At 40.5% G+C, this 18,699-nt stretch overlaps 1 long non-coding RNA gene and 1 other non-coding gene across 2 annotated transcripts; one reads left to right on the forward strand and one right to left on the reverse strand.

The window, feature by feature from the left end:
- The first annotated feature begins 6,441 nt into the window (after nucleotides 1-6,441).
- Nucleotides 6,442-6,548, forward strand: LOC147825906 (U6 spliceosomal RNA). The gene has a single exon (XR_015440194.1). It is a non-coding gene; the product is annotated as a U6 spliceosomal RNA (small nuclear RNA).
- A 2,970-nt stretch (nucleotides 6,549-9,518) lies between these two features.
- On the reverse strand, nucleotides 9,519-15,221 carry LOC101714786 (uncharacterized). The gene is made up of 2 exons (XR_204914.2): nucleotides 14,930-15,221; nucleotides 9,519-12,985 (listed from the first exon to the last, which is right to left on the reverse strand). It is a non-coding gene; the product is annotated as an uncharacterized LOC101714786 (long non-coding RNA).
- Between the last annotated feature and the right edge of the window lie 3,478 nt (nucleotides 15,222-18,699).

An 18,699-nucleotide genomic window follows, 5' to 3' on the forward strand; every position in this document is an offset into this window, starting at 1 on the left:
ACATAGCAAGACAGCCCTTATTTACTGTTTCCTTCCCTCCTCTTTTCCAGAGTTTGCCTTCCCCACCCAGAAGCCCCAAACTTATTTTGTTTATCCTAAAATGATATATAAGCCTCAATCATCTGTCTCATTTCCTTGCGAAACTCAAGTGCATGGAGGGGAAAGGGCCAAAACAATTTCTTTCCTCCTCTACCACATAGTTAATAGACTGGTCCACGTAACGGGGGGATGGATGAGTGTCTGTGACAAGGAGAGGCCGGGGTAGGGATACAGGGAATAATGTCATTTGTTTCTTTTTTTATATAAATTTTTTTTTTTTTTGGTACCAGGGATTGAACTTGGGACTTTGCGGTTGCAAGGCAAGTAGCAGAACCACTGAGCTAAATCCCTGGCCCCTTTATATAAATTTTTAAATTAATTTCATTGGTACATTTTAGGTATGCAATATAATGACATTCATCATTGGAAATTTGCACCTTTACGTAATCTACCTTGGTTCTTATTTTTTCCCCATTCCCCTGCTCTCTTCAACCCCTCCTCCCCGCCCTATTTACAAAGACTTTGTTTCTGTTTTTTTATTTTCTCATATTAATTTCATTCCCTCATTTTTTTAACAAGATCTCCAAGTGAATTATGAAAATAATTTCAAAAGATACGAAATGATACATGTTCAAGTAAACAATATTGATATAATGCAGTTATCCAATCCTATCTTTTTTTTTTCCTGTTCTGGGATTGAACTCAGAGCCTTCAAACTGAGCTATATCCCTAGCCCTTTTTTATTTTTTATTTTTTATTTTGAGACAGGGTTTCACCATACCTGGCTCCAATTCTATCTTTTTGTTTTGTTTTTAAATTTTTTTGAGATAGTCTCAATGTAGTTAGGCTGGCCTTGAACTCATGGTGATCCTCCTGCTTCAGCCTCCTGAGTGCATAGATATACACTACCACACCGTGCCTGTCCATCCAATCCTATCTTACTCCAGAATGAATCAGTTTCATTTTTGTACTTATTTATGAAAGTATTTCTAAATTGAAATACGTTTTCATGAAAATACAATTCAGTTCAATTCATTCTGATGCTACTGATTGTAGGGACGGGGTCCTAGGCAGGAAAAAGGATAAAATAGGATCTCATTAAGCTTAATTAAAAAATTAATAGGAGGGCCAGGGATTTAGCTCAGTGGTTCCGCCACCTGCCTCGCAAGTGCAAGGTCCCAAGTTCAATCCCCAGTATCAAAAAACAAAACAAAACAAACAAAAAAATTAATAGGAAATCTTACTAAATGCAGATTTTCCTCAACAGGCTCCAGCAATGAGAAAGACAAAGGCAAAGAAAGAGAGAGAAGCCAGACCCAGGAAGGTGCCAGGTAACACAATTAACATAAGAACTTAGCAGAAAAAGTCCACAAAACAAGGATGTAGCCAGGAACATGGAAGACCAAGGTACTTAGCCTCCTACTCACCCAATAAAATACAAAGGAGACAAGGGCAGCCACCCTTATTCTTGTTTGATATATAAAAGACACACACACACAACTATATATTTATATCTATATTCTCACTTTGACATCACTGTACCACCACACTAGATACATACATGTCCCCTTTATTTAATTTCTAACTCTAAGCTGCCCTTCTCTGGGGTTCCCTCTCTCCATCACAAAAGGGCAGGAGAATGTAGACAGAGGTGCCAGGCTAGGGTCAAAGACAGCTGGAAAGCCATTCAGACTGTTACAAGTTCTACCTGCCCAATGTGAGGCAGGGATACTAGTCTTAATAAAAAGGAGCTGAGGGGGCTGGGGATGTAGCTCAGTGGCACTGCACCTACCTGGCAAGCACAAGGTCCTAAGTTTGATCCTGGGGGCGAGGGGAAGTGGAGGGGTCAGGACAAAAATCCACAGATATTCGCTTTCTGATGCCTCCTACTCTTCTCTTTTTCCACCCTTTTCCAAATAAACCACTGTAGCCCAGCCTCAGTCTCAAGTTCCTGTTCCAGGTGCCAACTGTAGCTGACCCATCCTTGACAGCCTTGTTCCAGGACGCAGACCAGTACTTTGTTCTCCCTGACCCAGGTGCGAATGAGGATGAATGATAGAGATGGAGTCCATTTAACATGTGGGCAGCCAGGGGCTCTTGCCTCTTAGTAAGCAGAGGAGCCCCCTGATCAAAGTAACACAAGAGTCATCTGCTTTCCAATACCCATCAGGACATCTCAGGTAAACAACTTAGCCTCAGACGTCTTGGGTTTTCCCTGCAATGTGCAGTCACCCCGAGTGCAGCCTTTCTCCTTTGTGCTCAGAGGAGGCCAGTGAGGCCTCAGTGCTCCTCTGGTCTCCCACAAACCATCTTCCTTTATTTTAAACCCTGCCTCTTTCATTCATTGCTGGTGCCGAGTTTGCTGTCCAGGTAGGATCCTGGTATCTGCATGTACCAGCAGAGCAGGGTCATGACAGTGTACACCCCCCGATGGGACATGATCATTAGGGATATAATTTATTTTTTTGTTTGTTTATTTATTTTTTGGTACCAGAGATCGAACTCAGGTCCTTGCGCTTGCACAGCAGGCAGCGAAATCACTGAGCTAAATCCCCGGCCCCAGGGATATAATTTAAATTCTTAATATTCTAGCATTACTTGAAGATGAGTGTATTCAACAGAATCTCTAGTGGCTAAGTTGCCCAGGCAGACCTGAACTTGCAATCCTCCCACCTCAGCTTCTGGAGTGGTTGGGACTACAGGGACCAGTGGGCACCACGACACCTGACTGGTTAGATCTTTTGAAGTTTGCTATGTCTAATTTTGAAGAAAGGTCAATGAAGCTGAGGTGGGAGATTAGGGCAGGGGCAAAGCCAGTCAAACAGAATCTATGGCAGTCAGAGTCCGGGTCACGTGTGCAGAACACAGGATCCAGAGTGACACTGCAGCCTGAGGACTGGAAAGGGAATCAATCGGAAAAGCACTATTTTCAGTTCTTCATTTCCATCTGGCAGGAAACCATGCCAGTCTTCCACAAGACAGTTTAAATGTGGCACCAGGCCAGTGAGTTTTTGATAGGACATCCATCCCAGTACTTAATTTGATGAGGAGGAAATCCAGGAATTCTAGATATAAAAGACCCCTTCCCTTATCCTTGTGGCCGATGTGAGTCTGCTCACCAGCTGCTCTCTCCCTGCAGAGTGAACTTCTTTTCCACCTTCAGTAAATGTGTGTGCCGCAACCTTTTCTCTGCATCCTGTGCAGTCCTTTGTTCAGGACGCTATGCACCTGGAAGGAATTCCCCCTGGCCCCACCAGCCAGTGACAAAGTGAGAACATTTCCTAAGAGTTCTCCATGGTGTTTTTATTATATTAAAAGAGTAATATGTGCTCATTTTATGGTTTTTTTCCTTTCTTTTTGGGGGGAATGGAACCCAGGGCCTCCAGAAGGCCATTCAAGTGCTCTACTACCGATCTAAATCCCCAGCTTTCATTTAACAAAATTTGGAAAAGAATACAGAAACATAAAAAAGAAAATAAAAATTATTCGATTCCTATTACTTGGAGATGACTTTGAGCACTATAAGTATTATAAGTATAGTAATTTTTTTCTAATTAAATGAGCAGGGCCAGTGATGTAGCTTAGCAGCACAGTGCCTGCCTGGCAAGCACAAGGTCCTGAGTTCAATCCCTGGTACCAAAGAAAAAAAAATTATCAGGTGACATCCTTAGCCCTAATAAAATTATATGACACAGCATATAAGGATTGTTTTGGCCTATGTAATATGTACCTAATAAGCATTTGCTATTAATTTTTCTCTTATATATAGTATCTTGCTGTTACTCTCCATCTCTTAATTAGGATTGCTCTGATAAGGTACATGCACATATAATATTCAGTTAAATACATACTGGCAAACTAAGTAAGTTAACTTCATTTATTTATTCAAAATATATTTTTTAAGGCCTGGGGCATGGTGGCACACCCTTGTAATCCTAGCACTTGGGAAGCTGAGGCAGGAGGATCACCTTGAATTTGAGACTACATAGTGAAACCCTATCTCAAAAAAAAGAAAATATATATATATATATATATATATATATATATTTGAGCAAAATAGATATAGTCTCTACATTCATGAAGCTTGTACAGTGTTAGAATATATTACTATTAATAAAGTAATCATACAAATAAATATACATCTACAAATGATGATAAATGTTGTGAAGGAAAAGGGAGGCTATGGAAGAGCAAAACATAGTCCGAGATAACAGTTCAGGAAGCTTCTGGGGCAGTGGCGGGGCAGTGGCCGGGCAGTGGAAGGAGCCATCCTGGCCAAGGGGTGGGTAGGAAATTGTGGGCATCATGCACACCAAGGCTCCAAGGTGCATCCCTGCAATGAAATGGCTGAGATATCTGGCTCCGGGCCTTGTGGAGGTTCTGTCCATGAGCCATCGGCCCCCTTGCTGTGGATCTGTGTCAAGGCAGCACAATGTGTCGGGGTACAGTAGACCGGAACCCTCCCCTCTTGGCCAGGATCCAGAAGGGAGCAAAGGGAAGGGAAATAGGTCTCACAAACTCCTCCAAAGGCAAACCCCAGTTACAGACATCCCACTGGGCCTTGTCACTTGAAGCAGTCCACTTGGAGAACACATCTTTACACATGGGCCTTCAGCACACACTCAACACCCAGACTCTAGCAAGGCTTGTGTGATGGAGCCCAGGGAGTGGTCTTAGCAGCTGTAAGAGGTGGAGAGATTCCATCACACTGGGCCTTGTAGACCACATAAGGGACATAAGCGCTTTTATTTGGGAGTGCACAAAAGACCACTGAAGGATTATTAAGAAAAGAAACATCAAAATTAAATTTTTGTTTTGAAAACATATTTGACTGCTGTGTGGAGAATGGTTAGATGGCAACAAAAAATTAAAACAGAGTACTGGTTAGAAGGCTGCCAAAGTAGAAGAGGTGAGCAAGATGGGGCTTCACCCTGAGGGCTGTGGTAGAAATAAAGGGAAAAAGCCGAGGGTTTAGCTCAGTGGTTCCGCCGCCTGCGTCACAGGTGCAAGGTCCCAAGTACGATCCCCAGTACCGAAAAAACAAAAAACAAATATTCTGGCATTTGAATAAACCTGTTGTTTAAAAAAAAAAAAGAAAGGGAAAATCACAAGTTCCGAAAGGTCCTGGGATACAAGATCAACAACAACAATAACAAGAATAACAAGTCACATTTCTATATACTAATAGTGAATGTGCAAAAACCGAATATTAAAATGTAACACCACTTACATTTTCTCTAAAGAAAATATTTTTCCTCTAAATATTAGTATGATGAAAATTATACACAATATTTACAAGATCTGTGTGAAAACTAAAAAATACTAATTGTCTAAGTTACTTTTCATGTTGGTGGGACAAAATACCTGACATCCACAAGTTAAGAGAGAAAAGGTTTACTTTGGCTCACAGTTTGCAGAGGTTTCAGTCCATAGTCAGCTGGCTCCAAGGCAGGGTGGCATGGTACAAGGACATGGCAGAGGAGAAACAGCCCATGGCAGGGTAGGCAGGAAGCAATAAGCAGCAGCAGCAAGCAGTGAGCAGCAGGTTTGCCTTCCCTCTCTACCTTATATTCCATCCAGGCTGTACACCTATCAATTGGTGCCACCCACACCCAGGCTGAGGCTTCCTTTATCCACACCAAGAACTATGCTAACATGGTGGGGGACATCATACAAGCCATAGCATTCTGGCCCACTCTAAGTGTTGGTATGATGAAAATGGTACACACTTAATATTTACAAGATCTGTGTGAAAACTAAATGCCACCAATATTTAAAGATCAAAAACATTTAAACCAGTGAGAAATGCCCTATGTTATATATCGGAAGAGTAAACATTATAAAGATATCTGTTTTCCTTAAGTTGATCTATAGGTTTAATGTAATTTCTATCAAAATCTTTGGAACTTTTCTTTCTTTCCTTTTTTTTTATGCCGGGGATTGTTTGCAAAGCAGGCAGTGGAACTGCTGAGCTAAATCCCCGGCCCAGAACTTTTCTGAAGTTATAGATGAAGTTATTTCAAAATGTATATGGAAGCCAGGTGTGGTGGTGCATGCCTATAATCCCAGCATGCAGGAAGCTGAGGCAGAAGGATCTCTGTGAGTTCCAGGCCATTTTGGACTATATTGTGAGTTTAAGGTCAGCCTGAACTATATGGCGAGACCCTGCCTCAAAAAATGTATATGGGGAAAAAAACCCAGGTGTAGTGGCGTATGCCTCTAATCCTAGCTACCTGGGAGACTGAGGCAGGTGGATCTTGAGTTTGAGGCCAGCTTGGGCAACTTAGCAATTTAGTGAAACCCTGTCTCAAAAAATAATAAAAGGTCTGGAAATGTTTCCCAGAGCAACCTTGGGTTTGATTCCCAGTATTGTGAAAAACAAACAAATAAAAATTTACCCAGGTGTTTGCTTTGGCAGCACATATACTAAAATTGGAACGATACAGAGAAGATTAGCATGGCCCCTGGATAAGGATGACATGCAAATTCATGAAGTGTTCCATATTTTTAGACCAAAATCATAAATTTTGATGATGCAAAGACATTAGTAATACATTTTCATATTAAAAAAATTTATATGGAAAAACCATACACCTTCAAATATCTAAATCCTAAAAAGGAAGAATAAAGTTCAAGGAATCACTCTACCTAACATTAAGGCTTATTGTATAAGCCTTATATAAGATATATGAATATCTTTAGAATATAACTCTGATAAGAATTTTAATAAGGATCAGTAAAATGAAGCAGGTGTGGTGACACACACTTGTAACCCCAGCACTGAGGAGGCTGAGGCAGAAGGAGCACTATGAGTTCCAGGCTGTCCTGGGCTACGTAGTGAGTCCAAAGCCAGCCTGAACTACATAGCGAGACCCTGTCTCTAAAAAAACAAAAAACCCAGGTAAAATGTACTAAGTACTTATGTGTACTAGACATTTTACATATATTTTATGTACTCCTTACAACAACTTCACAAGTCATAATGGCCCCTATTTTCTCAGGTGTGTTCAACCTGTGTCCTGGTCCATAATTAGTAATGCAGCCCAAAGGATAGTAAATGTTTAACATTATTATGTATTCCCCCCCCCCCCAGTACTAGGGATTGAATCTAAGGGCGCTCTACCACAGAACTACATCCCTTTTTTTTTGGTACCGGGGATCGAACTCAGGACCTTGTACTTGCAAGGCAGGTGCAGTGTCACTGAGCTAAATCCCCAGCCTATCCATTTCTTATTTTTAATTTTAAGACAGAGTCTCACTAAATTACCTAGATGGGACTTAGACTTGTAATCCTCCTGCCTCAGCCTTCTTCAGGGCTGAGAATACAGGCTTGTCCCACCATGCCCATCTATTATGTGACTTTTTAACAATGTTATTCATGATTTGATTGTGTGGTGCTTGAGCTCGGGCTGTGTAGGCAATGATGGAACACTGTTTAGAAGGGGATAGTGTGCTCTACTAACTCTGCCTTCCATGCCCTTCAGTCAGTACAATCCAGACCTGTGGCAGATGTTACATGCCCTTGAGAGTAAAGCCCAGCAATCACCAATAATTCAACCTACCAATACAAGTGTGCCTGTGAAGAAGACAGGTGCTTACTGGTATTAAGTAGACATGCAAATTTTCTTACTCATTAAACTTGGGCTTGTTTTGTTATTTTGTAAAATAACTTCAAATGCTAAAATAAGTCAAAATAGTTTTCTTATACACATTAACTATTTTATATATGTTATATGCACCCCAAGACAATTCCTGCCTTAATTACTTTTCTATTACTGAGACAAAAAAACCTGTCACCCAAAGTTAAAGGAGGAAAGGTTTAATTAGCTCACAGTTTATAGAGGTTTTAGTCCATCGTTAGCTGGCTCCAAGGCAGGGTGGCATGGCAAAGGGATATCTCAGAGAAACAGTCCATGGCAGGCAGCCAGAGGACACTGAAGCAGCAAACAGTGAAACAGAAGCAGCAGCAGCAAGCCTGCCTCTCCCCTTTATCCCATCCAGGCTACACACCTTTTGATTGGTGCCACCCACACCCCAGGCTGGGCACCCTTAATCCTAGCATCATACCCTTAATCCACATTCACTTACCCCAATCCAGCCACCTTCAAAACTCCCCACCTTGGCCACATGAGGCCATAACATTTCCTCCTTACTCAGTGCAACTGAGGTAAGCAGAGGTTGGACCCTCATGTTCTGCATGAAGAAGTTGAAGCTACATTTGGCAGGGTCACAAAGCTAATTGGACTCAGCTGCTTACTTTGTGCCATAGCAGTTCCTAATGAGATTCTTTTTTTTTTTTCTTCTGGGAACTCATGACACTTTACATGGGGCTCCTGGGAAGAGAAAAATACCCTTTTGGTCCCTTTACCTTGGGACTTGTCCCTAAGACTATAGGGGAAACAGTCATGTCTTGGAACAAGATTCCCTGCTATGCAAGAACACAACTCCTAGGAAGCCCCCAAAGTGTGCACAGATAAACCTTTGGCAAGGTCCACATAGCACGTGAATGGCAAAGCTTGGAGCATTTGGCAAAGTTGAGGAGTCTCAGCAAAAGCACAGGACTCTGGAGTCTGCCCCTTTCGGACTATGGAGGCAGAATCAAACCAGAAACAGCTTATTTTACACAGGCCTAAAGCAAGGAATTGGAGATCAGTTAAAAATTCTGTTGTGAGTAGCCTGATCCTAGGCTGACAAAGAGGAGAAACATTCCAAAGGTGCAGAGCTAGAACATGGTCGAGGAAATGTGGGAGTGAAGCAGAGGATGAGCTGGCAATGACTCCGAGCCCTCTCAGGCTGACTGGGTGGGGTTGGGTGCACCTTGAGAAGTATGGGGGGTGGGGTCAAACTGGCAGATGGAAAGAGGTTTGGAATCAGGCTGCAGGGCTGGCGGGACCTGTCATTTTGAGAATCCTGCACTTAGATGACAGTTATGGGAGTTGCACATGAGGTTGGGTATAGCTCAGGGTAGTGCATTTGTCCAGCGTGTGCTTGTTATCTTTTGTCTTTTTTGTAATAGCTACTCTGATAGGTAATAGGTGGTATCTTATTGTGGTTAGCTTTGTGTTTGTGTGGATTTTTTTTTAGCAAAACACTTATTGGTACATTTTAGATACATGTAATGATAACATTCATCATAGAGAATTTGTACCAGTACATGATATATCTTGCTGCTTTTTTCCCCATCCCCCCGTATACACAAAAGCTTTGTTTCCATTTTTTCCTTCAATTTACTTTTTTTCTTCTGTGTTTCTGTAAATTTTAAAGATTTGACTAAGAAAACAAAATAAAGATTTCATCTTCTAATTAATCCATGGTCTCTTTTGTGTGTGTATGCTAGGAATTAAAACCAGGACCCATGTGCTCTATCGCTGAGCTACAACCTGGCCGCTTCAGTCCTTTACATTATTTTCTGCATTAATTCAGGTCTTTCAAAATTCTCTCATTGTTGATGTATAGTTTTCATGTAATAGTTTTATACATTTTTTAAAAAGATTATTTCTTTTTTATTATTGATAAATTTTACTTTATCCCATTCCCCCTTAAGGCCCCTCCCCTTTCCTCTCTATGTACAAAAGCTTTGTTTCCATTTTTTTCTTCTATTTTCACTTTTTTTCTTGTCCCTTCCTTCCTTTACCCCTCCCCTTCTCCCTTGTTCCTCTTCCCACTTGAACACTTTCTTCCCATCTCCCAACATCCATTATACATTTCCATCCTTATTTCTACATTCAGTTTCTCATACCAGAGAAACAATGCGGTATTTACACATGTGTGTCCAATTTATTTCACTTAAGAGTATGGTCTCAAGGTCCATCCATTTAGCTATAAATGTCTCATCCTTTATGGCCGAGTAGTACTCTATTGTATTAAAAAAAAAATCCACATCATCTTTATCCACTTGTCAGTTGATGGGTATTTGGGCTGTTTCCAAGATGTAACTGTTACAAACTGTGCTGCTATAAACATAGGTGTGCATATATCACTGTGGTATGATTCTTTTAATTCTTTTGGGAAGATACCAAGAAGAGGAATAGCTGAATCAAATGGAACTTCTACTTTTAGCTTTTTGAGAAATCTCCACACTTATTTCCACAGTGGAAATCAGTTGACACTCCCACAAGCAGTGGAGAAGGTTTCCTTTTTCCCCACAGCCCCCTCTAGCATTTGTTATTGGTTGATTTCTTGATAGCAGCGATTCTTTCTGGAGTGAGATAAAATCTGTGTTGTTTTAATTTGCATCTCTCTAATGACCAAAGATGTTGAACATTTTTTCATATATTTATTAGCCATTCTAATTCTTTATCTGAGAGGTGTCTTTTTATTTCAGATGCCCATTTATTGGGTCTTTAAATTTGGGGAGTCTGATTTTTTTGAGTTCTTTATATATTCTAGGTAATAGTCCTTTATCTGAATAGCTGGTAAAAAATTTTTTCCCACTCTAGGTTGTCTCTTCACACTGTTGGTGGTTTCTCTTGCCGTGCAAAAGCTTTTTAATGAGATCCCAGTTGTTGATTCTTTGTAGTATTTCTCATGCAGTCTGGGTTTTGTTCATGAAGTCTTTGCCTGCTCCTATGTCCTCAAGCATTCTACCTATTCTCTTTTCCGGCAGATCTAGTGTTTCTGTTTTAGTATTTAGATCTTTGATCCATTTCGATTTTAGGTTATGGCTCTAGTTTCAATCTTTAGCATGTGGAAAGCTAGTTTTTCCATTACCATTTATTAAAGAGGCTATCTTTCCTCCAGTGAGGGTGTTTGACTCCTTTGTCAAAAATAAGGTGGTTGAGTATGTCTGGAGTTGTTTCTGCATCCTCTAGTCTGTTCCATTGATCCTCAGGTCTGTTCTTTTGCCAGTACCATGCTATTTTTATCACCATAGCTTTGTAGTATAATTTAAAGTCAGGGATTGTGATACCCTCTGCTTTGCTTTTGTTGCCCAGAATTGCCTTTGCTATTCTAGGTCTCTTCTGGTTCCAAATGAATTTTAGAATGGATTTTTCTAATTCTGTGAGATATTTTGTTGGGATTTTGATTAAGATTGTATAACAATTTTTGAAGTATGATCACTGTATTGGTTCTGCCTATCCAAGAACAATACCTTTCCATTTTCTGATTTCCTCTTCAATCTGCTTTTTCAGAATGCTGTGATTTTCTTTCTTTCTTTTTTTTTTTTTCTGCAGTTTTCAGTGTAGAGGTCTTTTGCTTCCTTAATTAGATTGATTCCTAGGTATTTAGTTTTTTGGGATGCTATTGTGAAAGGGATTATTTTTCTATTTTTTCTCTTAGTGTCTGATGTGTACAGGAAGGCTATTGACTTTTCAGTGATGACTTTGTATCAAGTTACACCACTGAATTTAGTTATCAAATCTAGAAGTCTTTTGGTGGAGTTTTGGGGGTCGTCTATGTAGAGTATCATGTCATCCGCAAATAATGATAACTTCTTCCTTTCCTATCCTTATTCTTTTTATTTTGGTCTCTTGTCTGATTGCTCTGGCTAATGTTTCCAGAACTATATTGAACAAAAGTGGTGCCAGTGGGCATCCTTGTCTTGTTTCTGACTTTAGAGTGAAAACTAAAAAAAGATTATTTCTATGTATTTGATATATTTAATGTCATTACAAATTGTATTTTTAGAATTAAAAGTAGATAAAAATGCCACTAAGATAAGATGAGAAACATTGAGGAACATAAGTTTGAGTTAATTGAAAGTTATACTCTTTTCAAGTCTAGACATACTTGGGTTAGAGAAAAAATTTTATTAAAAAAAAGTATAAAAAGAAGATTAAGCTTGATGCCGGGAATTTAGCTCAGTGGCACTGCACCCACCTCGAAAATGCAAGGTCCTGAGTTTGATCCCCAATACCAAAAAAAAAAAATTAGCCTTGGCATGATGGTACATGCTGTAATCCCAGAGCTCTTGGGAGGCTGAGGCAAGAGGATCACCTTGAGTTCAAGGTCCAGCCTGGGGCACATAGTGAGTTCTAGGCCAGCCTGAAGTATTAGTGAGACTCTTGTCTCAGAAAACAAAAAACAGAGCTGGGGATTTAGCTCAGTGGTTCTGCAGCCCGCCTTGTAAGAAAACAAAAAACAAACAAAAACCAAAAAGATTCAAGAAAAATGGCATATTTTGTGTTCCGTACTATTGCATTCAATTTTCATGATTTATAGTAAATAAATATTTAAATAAATGTATGTCTCTATTTCCTGTGTGAATCCTTATTGGCTTTGGAGTGAGAAGTAGCCTGTCATTTTGAGATCTGATTACTCTGGAAGTATATGATGATGTTAGTTTTATTTTATTTGAGATGGAGAAAAGTCACAGAGTAGAATTTTGGCAACATTTGGAGGAGGAAGGATTAATTCTCTCTTTTTATCCTGAGAAAAACTGAGAGGACTGTCAAGCTCCAAATAGACACTCTTCCTACGAAGTTCTCAGCGGGGAATGTCTTCTCCTAGATCTTCCAGAACTTAATGTAGGACATAATCTATTACAATACAGTGGCCAAAGGCACTGGTGTTATTTTGTTTCCAATCTCATCACTTACTGGCTGAATGAGTGGGGCCAAGTGATCTTTGATGCTTGTTAGGGTTCATCTGCATCCACAGAAAAACCCAAATTAGCAGCACTTAAACAAGACAGAGATTTATTTCTCTTTGACATAAAAGAAATCCAGATACAGGTAGTAGAGGGCTGATATGGTGGCTGATGAATAGTGATCAGGAGGGACCTTGGTTCTTTACATTTTGCAAGCACAACATCTGTAGGTGTAACTGCATAGTGCGGGAAAAGTACTTGAGCTCTGCGTGACAACACATTGAAGGAGAAAAAGGGCGAAGGCCAGTGTAGAATGCATAGAGGTCAACTATCTTTTAAGAGAGTTTCAGAAGGCCTGGGGATTTAGCTCAGTGGTACCGTGCCTGCCTTGCAAGTGCAAGGTCCTGAGTTCAATCCCTGTACAAAAAAAAAAAAAAAAGGAGAGAGTTTCAGAAACAACTACACAATGATTATGCTTATAAACCATTGGCTACATATCAGTTTAGTCATTGTCACAGCTTGGACAAATTAAGTCTGAAAGATGTAAATATCTTGGGTGGCTTGTGCCCTGATAAAAATTGAGTTTTCTACTGTTAAGGATGAGGAGGAGAATGGATATAGAAGTAGCAACTGCACGTTCTGTTGTGTTTTTCTAAGCTCAGGTTAATTATTTATAAAATGAGAATCCAAGACATTTCTACAATACAGGGTCAATCAGATAATGTGCAAGAACTACTGGGTACTTCGCCCATGTGCCACAAATGCTAACAGCTGTGATCAGTGGGGACATGTTCTGAGAAATGCAGGGTTAGGCAATTTCATCATCGTACAAACATCATGGAGTGTACCTGCACAAACCTACATGACATAGGTCAATCATTTGATGTGGCCTTTTGATGCAATCAAGAAATGGGGTAAACACAGGGTATTTGGGCTGCTGCCTGTATAACTTAGCAAATGTTTTTGCAGCAAAAAACTTTTTAAAACAAACAGAGTACACTCTAAAGTAATGATAAAAATATAGTCGTTAATAAAGTAGCAAGAGTCATTTATTATCAAGTATTATGTACTGTACATAACTTTATGTGCTATGTTTTTATATCACTGGCAGTACAATAGGTTTGTTCACATAATGTTAATAAACATTAACAAATGAGTATATCTTGGGCTATGACATTATGATAGCTATGAAGTCACTAGACACCAAGAAGTTTTCAGTCCCATTAAAATCTTAAGGAACCACTACGGTATATGTATATGTGGTTTGTCATTGATCAAAATGTTACACAATGCATAACTGTATTTATGGATTATAAATATATAATCAAGACTTCATGCCCCCATATCCATTCCAACTTCTTGCTTTTATACAACCCTTTGAATTTTGCTGTGCATATAGCTACCCAGAAAAAACTGAATTTCTCATTTTCCTTTGAATGTAGCTAAATTATGGCTAATGAGATGTGAGAACTAATGTGCATAATTTCTAGGTCATGTGCTTAAAAGAATACTGTTTGCTTTCCATGTTCTCTGGCCCAATTTTGCAGTCTGAAATCCAGATATTTTACTATCTTTGACTGTGTGGACTAGGACAACCCCCTTGAGCAGTGATGGTGAATCTCTTAGAGCTTTCAATGATATCAACAGCCCACTGAGGCACATGTGCCGTAGGTTTGCCACCACTGCCCTCAAGTATGGGGAAGCAACAAATTGGAAGTACTCAGGTTGTAGTGACCTTGAGAATCTGCACCACTCAAACTTGCTGGACTAATTTCCAACCTTGGCGCCTTCAGTCAGAAAATAGCAAATCTTCCTGGGGAAGTGGCTCAGTGCGGGACTCTGTGTTTATATACATAAGGACCTGAGTTCAACCCACAGCACCAAGAAAAAATAAAAATAAAAAGGAAAAGAAAATGGAGAATATTCTATATTATTTAGAATTTTATGATTTTAAAATTAGAAATTTTGCTGTACATCAGATTATCTGAAATAATATCTAGGACAGCAATCATTCACACACACACACACACACACACACACAAATAACTGACAAATGTCTACTCTAGTGGCTCCTATTTTCACTAGGTAACCTTCAAATAGAATTTCACTATAGGATTGAGAAAAAATTCTTTGTATGACTGTAAGCATGTCATTCAGAAAAGCAAGTGACAGCAAGAAAGAATGTTAATTAAGTATATAAATAGGCACTTAGTTTGCTGTTAGGCATTTATTGATGAAAAAGATACCACCTCCTGTCTTCTAAAATCCAGAGTCAATGGTTATCATAGTTGCTTTCTCGTTGTTGGGAGAAAAATATTGGGCACCCACAAGTTAAAAGAGGAAAGGTTTATTTTAACTCACAGTTTGTAGCAGGTTTAGTCCAAGACTGGTTGCAAGGCAGGGCAACTTGGCAGAAGGACATGGCAGAGGAGAAATGGTCCACAGCACGGCAGGTAGAAAGCAGCCAGCAGTGAGTCTCCCTTTCCCTTTTTATTTTACCCAGGCTACAAGCCTATTGGTTGGTGCCACCCACACCTAGGGTGGGTCTTCCCATTATCCACACCCAAAATCATGCTAAACCAATCAGTGGACTAATCCAACTATCATTTCCATAATCCAGTATTGCACACCTATGACCTAACTACCTGCCAAAAGTCCCACGTATTGCTATAGGAGAAATATAATGCCCAACCTGCTAGATGTCAGACGTGCCAAGTTCGTGTCCCCTGAAATCAAAGAATGAATTCCAAAGGACATATGAGGTTAAAAGTTGGAAAGTTTTATTGAGAGATAACCCCTGAGAGATAAGAGATTTCCCAGAAGTGGGTTGCCATCGAAGCCCTTTGTCAGGGGTGATTTATACAGCAAAGTGAGAATGTGGGTACAACATGGGTCAAACTATAATCAACCAAGCTGCTTAGCTAATATCGGTCCAAGAGGGAAATGGGTCACATAGCAAGGGTTCATGGACAGAACAAAGGGATTTTTTAGAAGGAATGGGTTCAGATGCCCTGGTCACCCACCTGGGTAGCTGATGTCTATCTGGACTTCTGGGACCTGGTGGTGTTAATTACAGTATAATTCCAGTTACTGCTTAACTTACTTACATGCCTCAGGGAGGCATGGAGACCTGGCCATTGCATCTTTAGCTTGGGGCCTGGCCTCCTTCAGATGCACCTCCTGACACAATTCTGATGTCTTTATTCTTTCTGTTGACCAGCCCTTGAGTCTTTGTTTACAACCACACAAGTGGCTGGCATTTGAGTCATAACTCAAGACTGTTTGTAAGTTAAAACTAAAATTCTGGTCATAACCCAAGTTGTTCATCTGTCAGGCCAGTTGTAACTTGAGGTTCCACTCTATATAGCCCAGGCTGGTCTCCAACTCACAGCAATCTTTCTGCCTCAGCTTCCTGATTGCTGTGATTATGGGCAGGCACCACCATGCCTGGCCTTGCTATCCTTCATTTTGTACATATATCTTTGCACACCTGTCTGTTTATCTCTAAAAGATAAGATCCATTATTGGATTAAAAGGTATACAAACTTTTAAACTCTTGATATTTGGCTGCCAACCTCTTCCAGGAGGATGTGCTCATCTTCCCATTCCTATTAAAAAAGTTTGAGAAGAGACTGCTAGAGACTGTGAGGAGGTACAAAGAGCAGCAGGTGGGAAAGTGGCCTTTGCACACCGAGACTGATTTGGATTCTTTCAGATCCTCTTATCACTGGATGTGGTCTGAGGAGGTCCCCCAAAGAGGAGATGGGGACAGCTCACCCCACACGTGGAGCAGTTTGACTGCAGTGACAGGAAAGTGACCCATCAGTGGAGGCATCAGAAGTGAAGAAGTACACACTCAGGGAGAGTAGCATGCAGGGCCCAGAGAGCACACCATGGTCTGGGGCTGGGGTTCAATGTGCTTTTGGGGGTGTCTTGGTGACCCAGGATGTGCATTCATGCAGTTTGTCAGATTACACATGTGGTGGGTGAGGTTACAGTGCAGACATTTGCATGTGTCTGAAGTTTAGGAATTTGCTGCCCACTTAATAGTGCTGCTTCCTTAAGGTTGGAAGTCTTTGCGGGAAGAGCACAGACTCAATTTACAGGTAGAAACATGGGCCTTATTCACAGGCTTATTGTGTCTTTAAAACCCTAAAAAATTTATTCTAGGCCTGGCATGGTGGTGCATGCCTGTAACCCCAACTCTGGGAAGGCTGAGGCAGGAGGATTGTTATGACTTTGAGGCCAGCCTGAACTACCTAGTGAGATACTGTCTCAAAGGAAAAGAATTACTCTGGCCTGAGTTTCCTAGAAGGGAAAAAAGCAATGTATCCTAGTGTCCTGAAGCTGCAGTTTTTCTTAAATGTACAATTTTTAAATTATGATTTTCCTTGTCTCCTTTTTTTTTTCTGGAACCGGGGATCTAACTCGGAACCTTGCACTTGCGAGGCAGACGGTGGAACCACTAAGCTAAATACCCAGCCCTGTCTCCTTTTTCTCTTTTCTCTTTTTTTTTTGTTTTGTTTTTTTGAGACAGGGTCTTGCTATGTAGCCCATGCTGGGCTAGTGCTCAGGCCTTGGCTTCCTCGTCTCCTTTATATCTATCTTTATTTCTTCTATCCTAGTGCACTCTGAAGAGTATTGAATTTTAAAATATCAGCTGGTTAACTTGGCGGGACACAGATAGTAAAGATAGCACTGTTTACCGTGCTGTGAGCAGAAGCTTCAATGTCACTTTGCCTCTCTTAACCTTTGCTGGGCAGCATGGAGTTGGCCTCTTGTGTGGGTGGCACAGGCCACCCACAGGTCTGGGCAGGAGCTTCCCCCAAGTTTGGAGCTCCGTTTCCAGCGGCTGAGGTTGGCCTGAGCTCCATCCTTTGTTTCTCTGAGCCAGTTAAACTCTACATGTTCCATGCTTAGCTCTGCTGCAAACTAGGATCTCCAAAAAAGCTAAAAGTCCCTCCACTTTTGGAATCTACCTTTTTTTGTTTTTTTACAGAACCTTCAGGTAGGTTCTGAGTTGTTTCCTTACCCTCGCCTCCAACCCTGGTCTGGTCAGAGTTTATCATGTTACCTGCAGCAGGGCCAGTTTCATAGGAGTTCTTCAGCTATGACTGGAAATACAATTTCCAACACCTCTTATCCCCCTTCTACTTTCTCTTCATAGTGCCTCTTCTATAGCCTACATATCATAATTACATTTTGAACCATTTCTCCCCCGGAATGCAAATTTAAACTCCATGAAGATGGGGCACTTGTCTGATTTGTTCACTGGTCCATTCTTAGTGCTCAGAATAGTGCCTGACAGAGTGGCAGAGGTGATATAAAAAACGTATTTAACAACTGGTATGATTAAGGCATAAAAAGAGATCTAGGCAGGAGGGGACATCTGCCACCAACACCAGTGCCTCCATAACTCACTGAGCCGAATGTCAGCCCCACCTAATAGTATCAAGTGAAAGAGCTGAGCCAAGTCCTTTTTTCAAACTTTTTATTTTGTAACAGGATCTCGCTAGGTTGCCAAATTGCCCAGGCTGGGCTTGAACTTGTGATACTCTGCCTCAACCTCCTATAACGCTGGGATTACAAGCGTATGCCACCATGCCTGGCATTGCCAAGTGTTTTGTTTTGTTTTTTCTGAGAGCACAGAGGTGCCATATGATGCTATGTTCCTATTACTGAATCTGGAAAAAGGACAGTTGTCTTTTTGAAAATATTGAATCTTTCCTGTTTTCTTTTAAAATCTGAGGTTAAATTCACATAACATAAACCATTTAAAAATGCACAGTGGCATTTAGACATTTTCAGTGCTGCGTATTCACCATGTTTGTCTAGTCCCAGAGCATTTTCATCCCCTGTGCTAAGAGGTCACTCACTGTTCTCCTCTTCTCCTGCCCAGGTAAGCACTGATCTGATTCCTGTCTTTGTGGGTTTATCTGTTCTGGACACTTCATTTAAATGGAATTGTATAACACAAGTTCTTTCTCTTAACATTATGTCTTCAAGGTCCATCCAGGTTGTAGCAATATCCATTCTTTATTCCATTTTACAGCTCAATAATTTGTCATTATATGAATATATAGCATTTATTTATCCATCCTTTCATTCAGTGACATTTGAGTTGTTTTCTC

Source organism: Heterocephalus glaber, unplaced genomic scaffold (assembly GCF_053883595.1).
Source record: "Heterocephalus glaber isolate CG9 unplaced genomic scaffold, H.glaber_assembly_v1.0 deba00001481, whole genome shotgun sequence".
Classification (NCBI taxonomy): Eukaryota; Metazoa; Chordata; class Mammalia; order Rodentia; family Bathyergidae; genus Heterocephalus; species Heterocephalus glaber.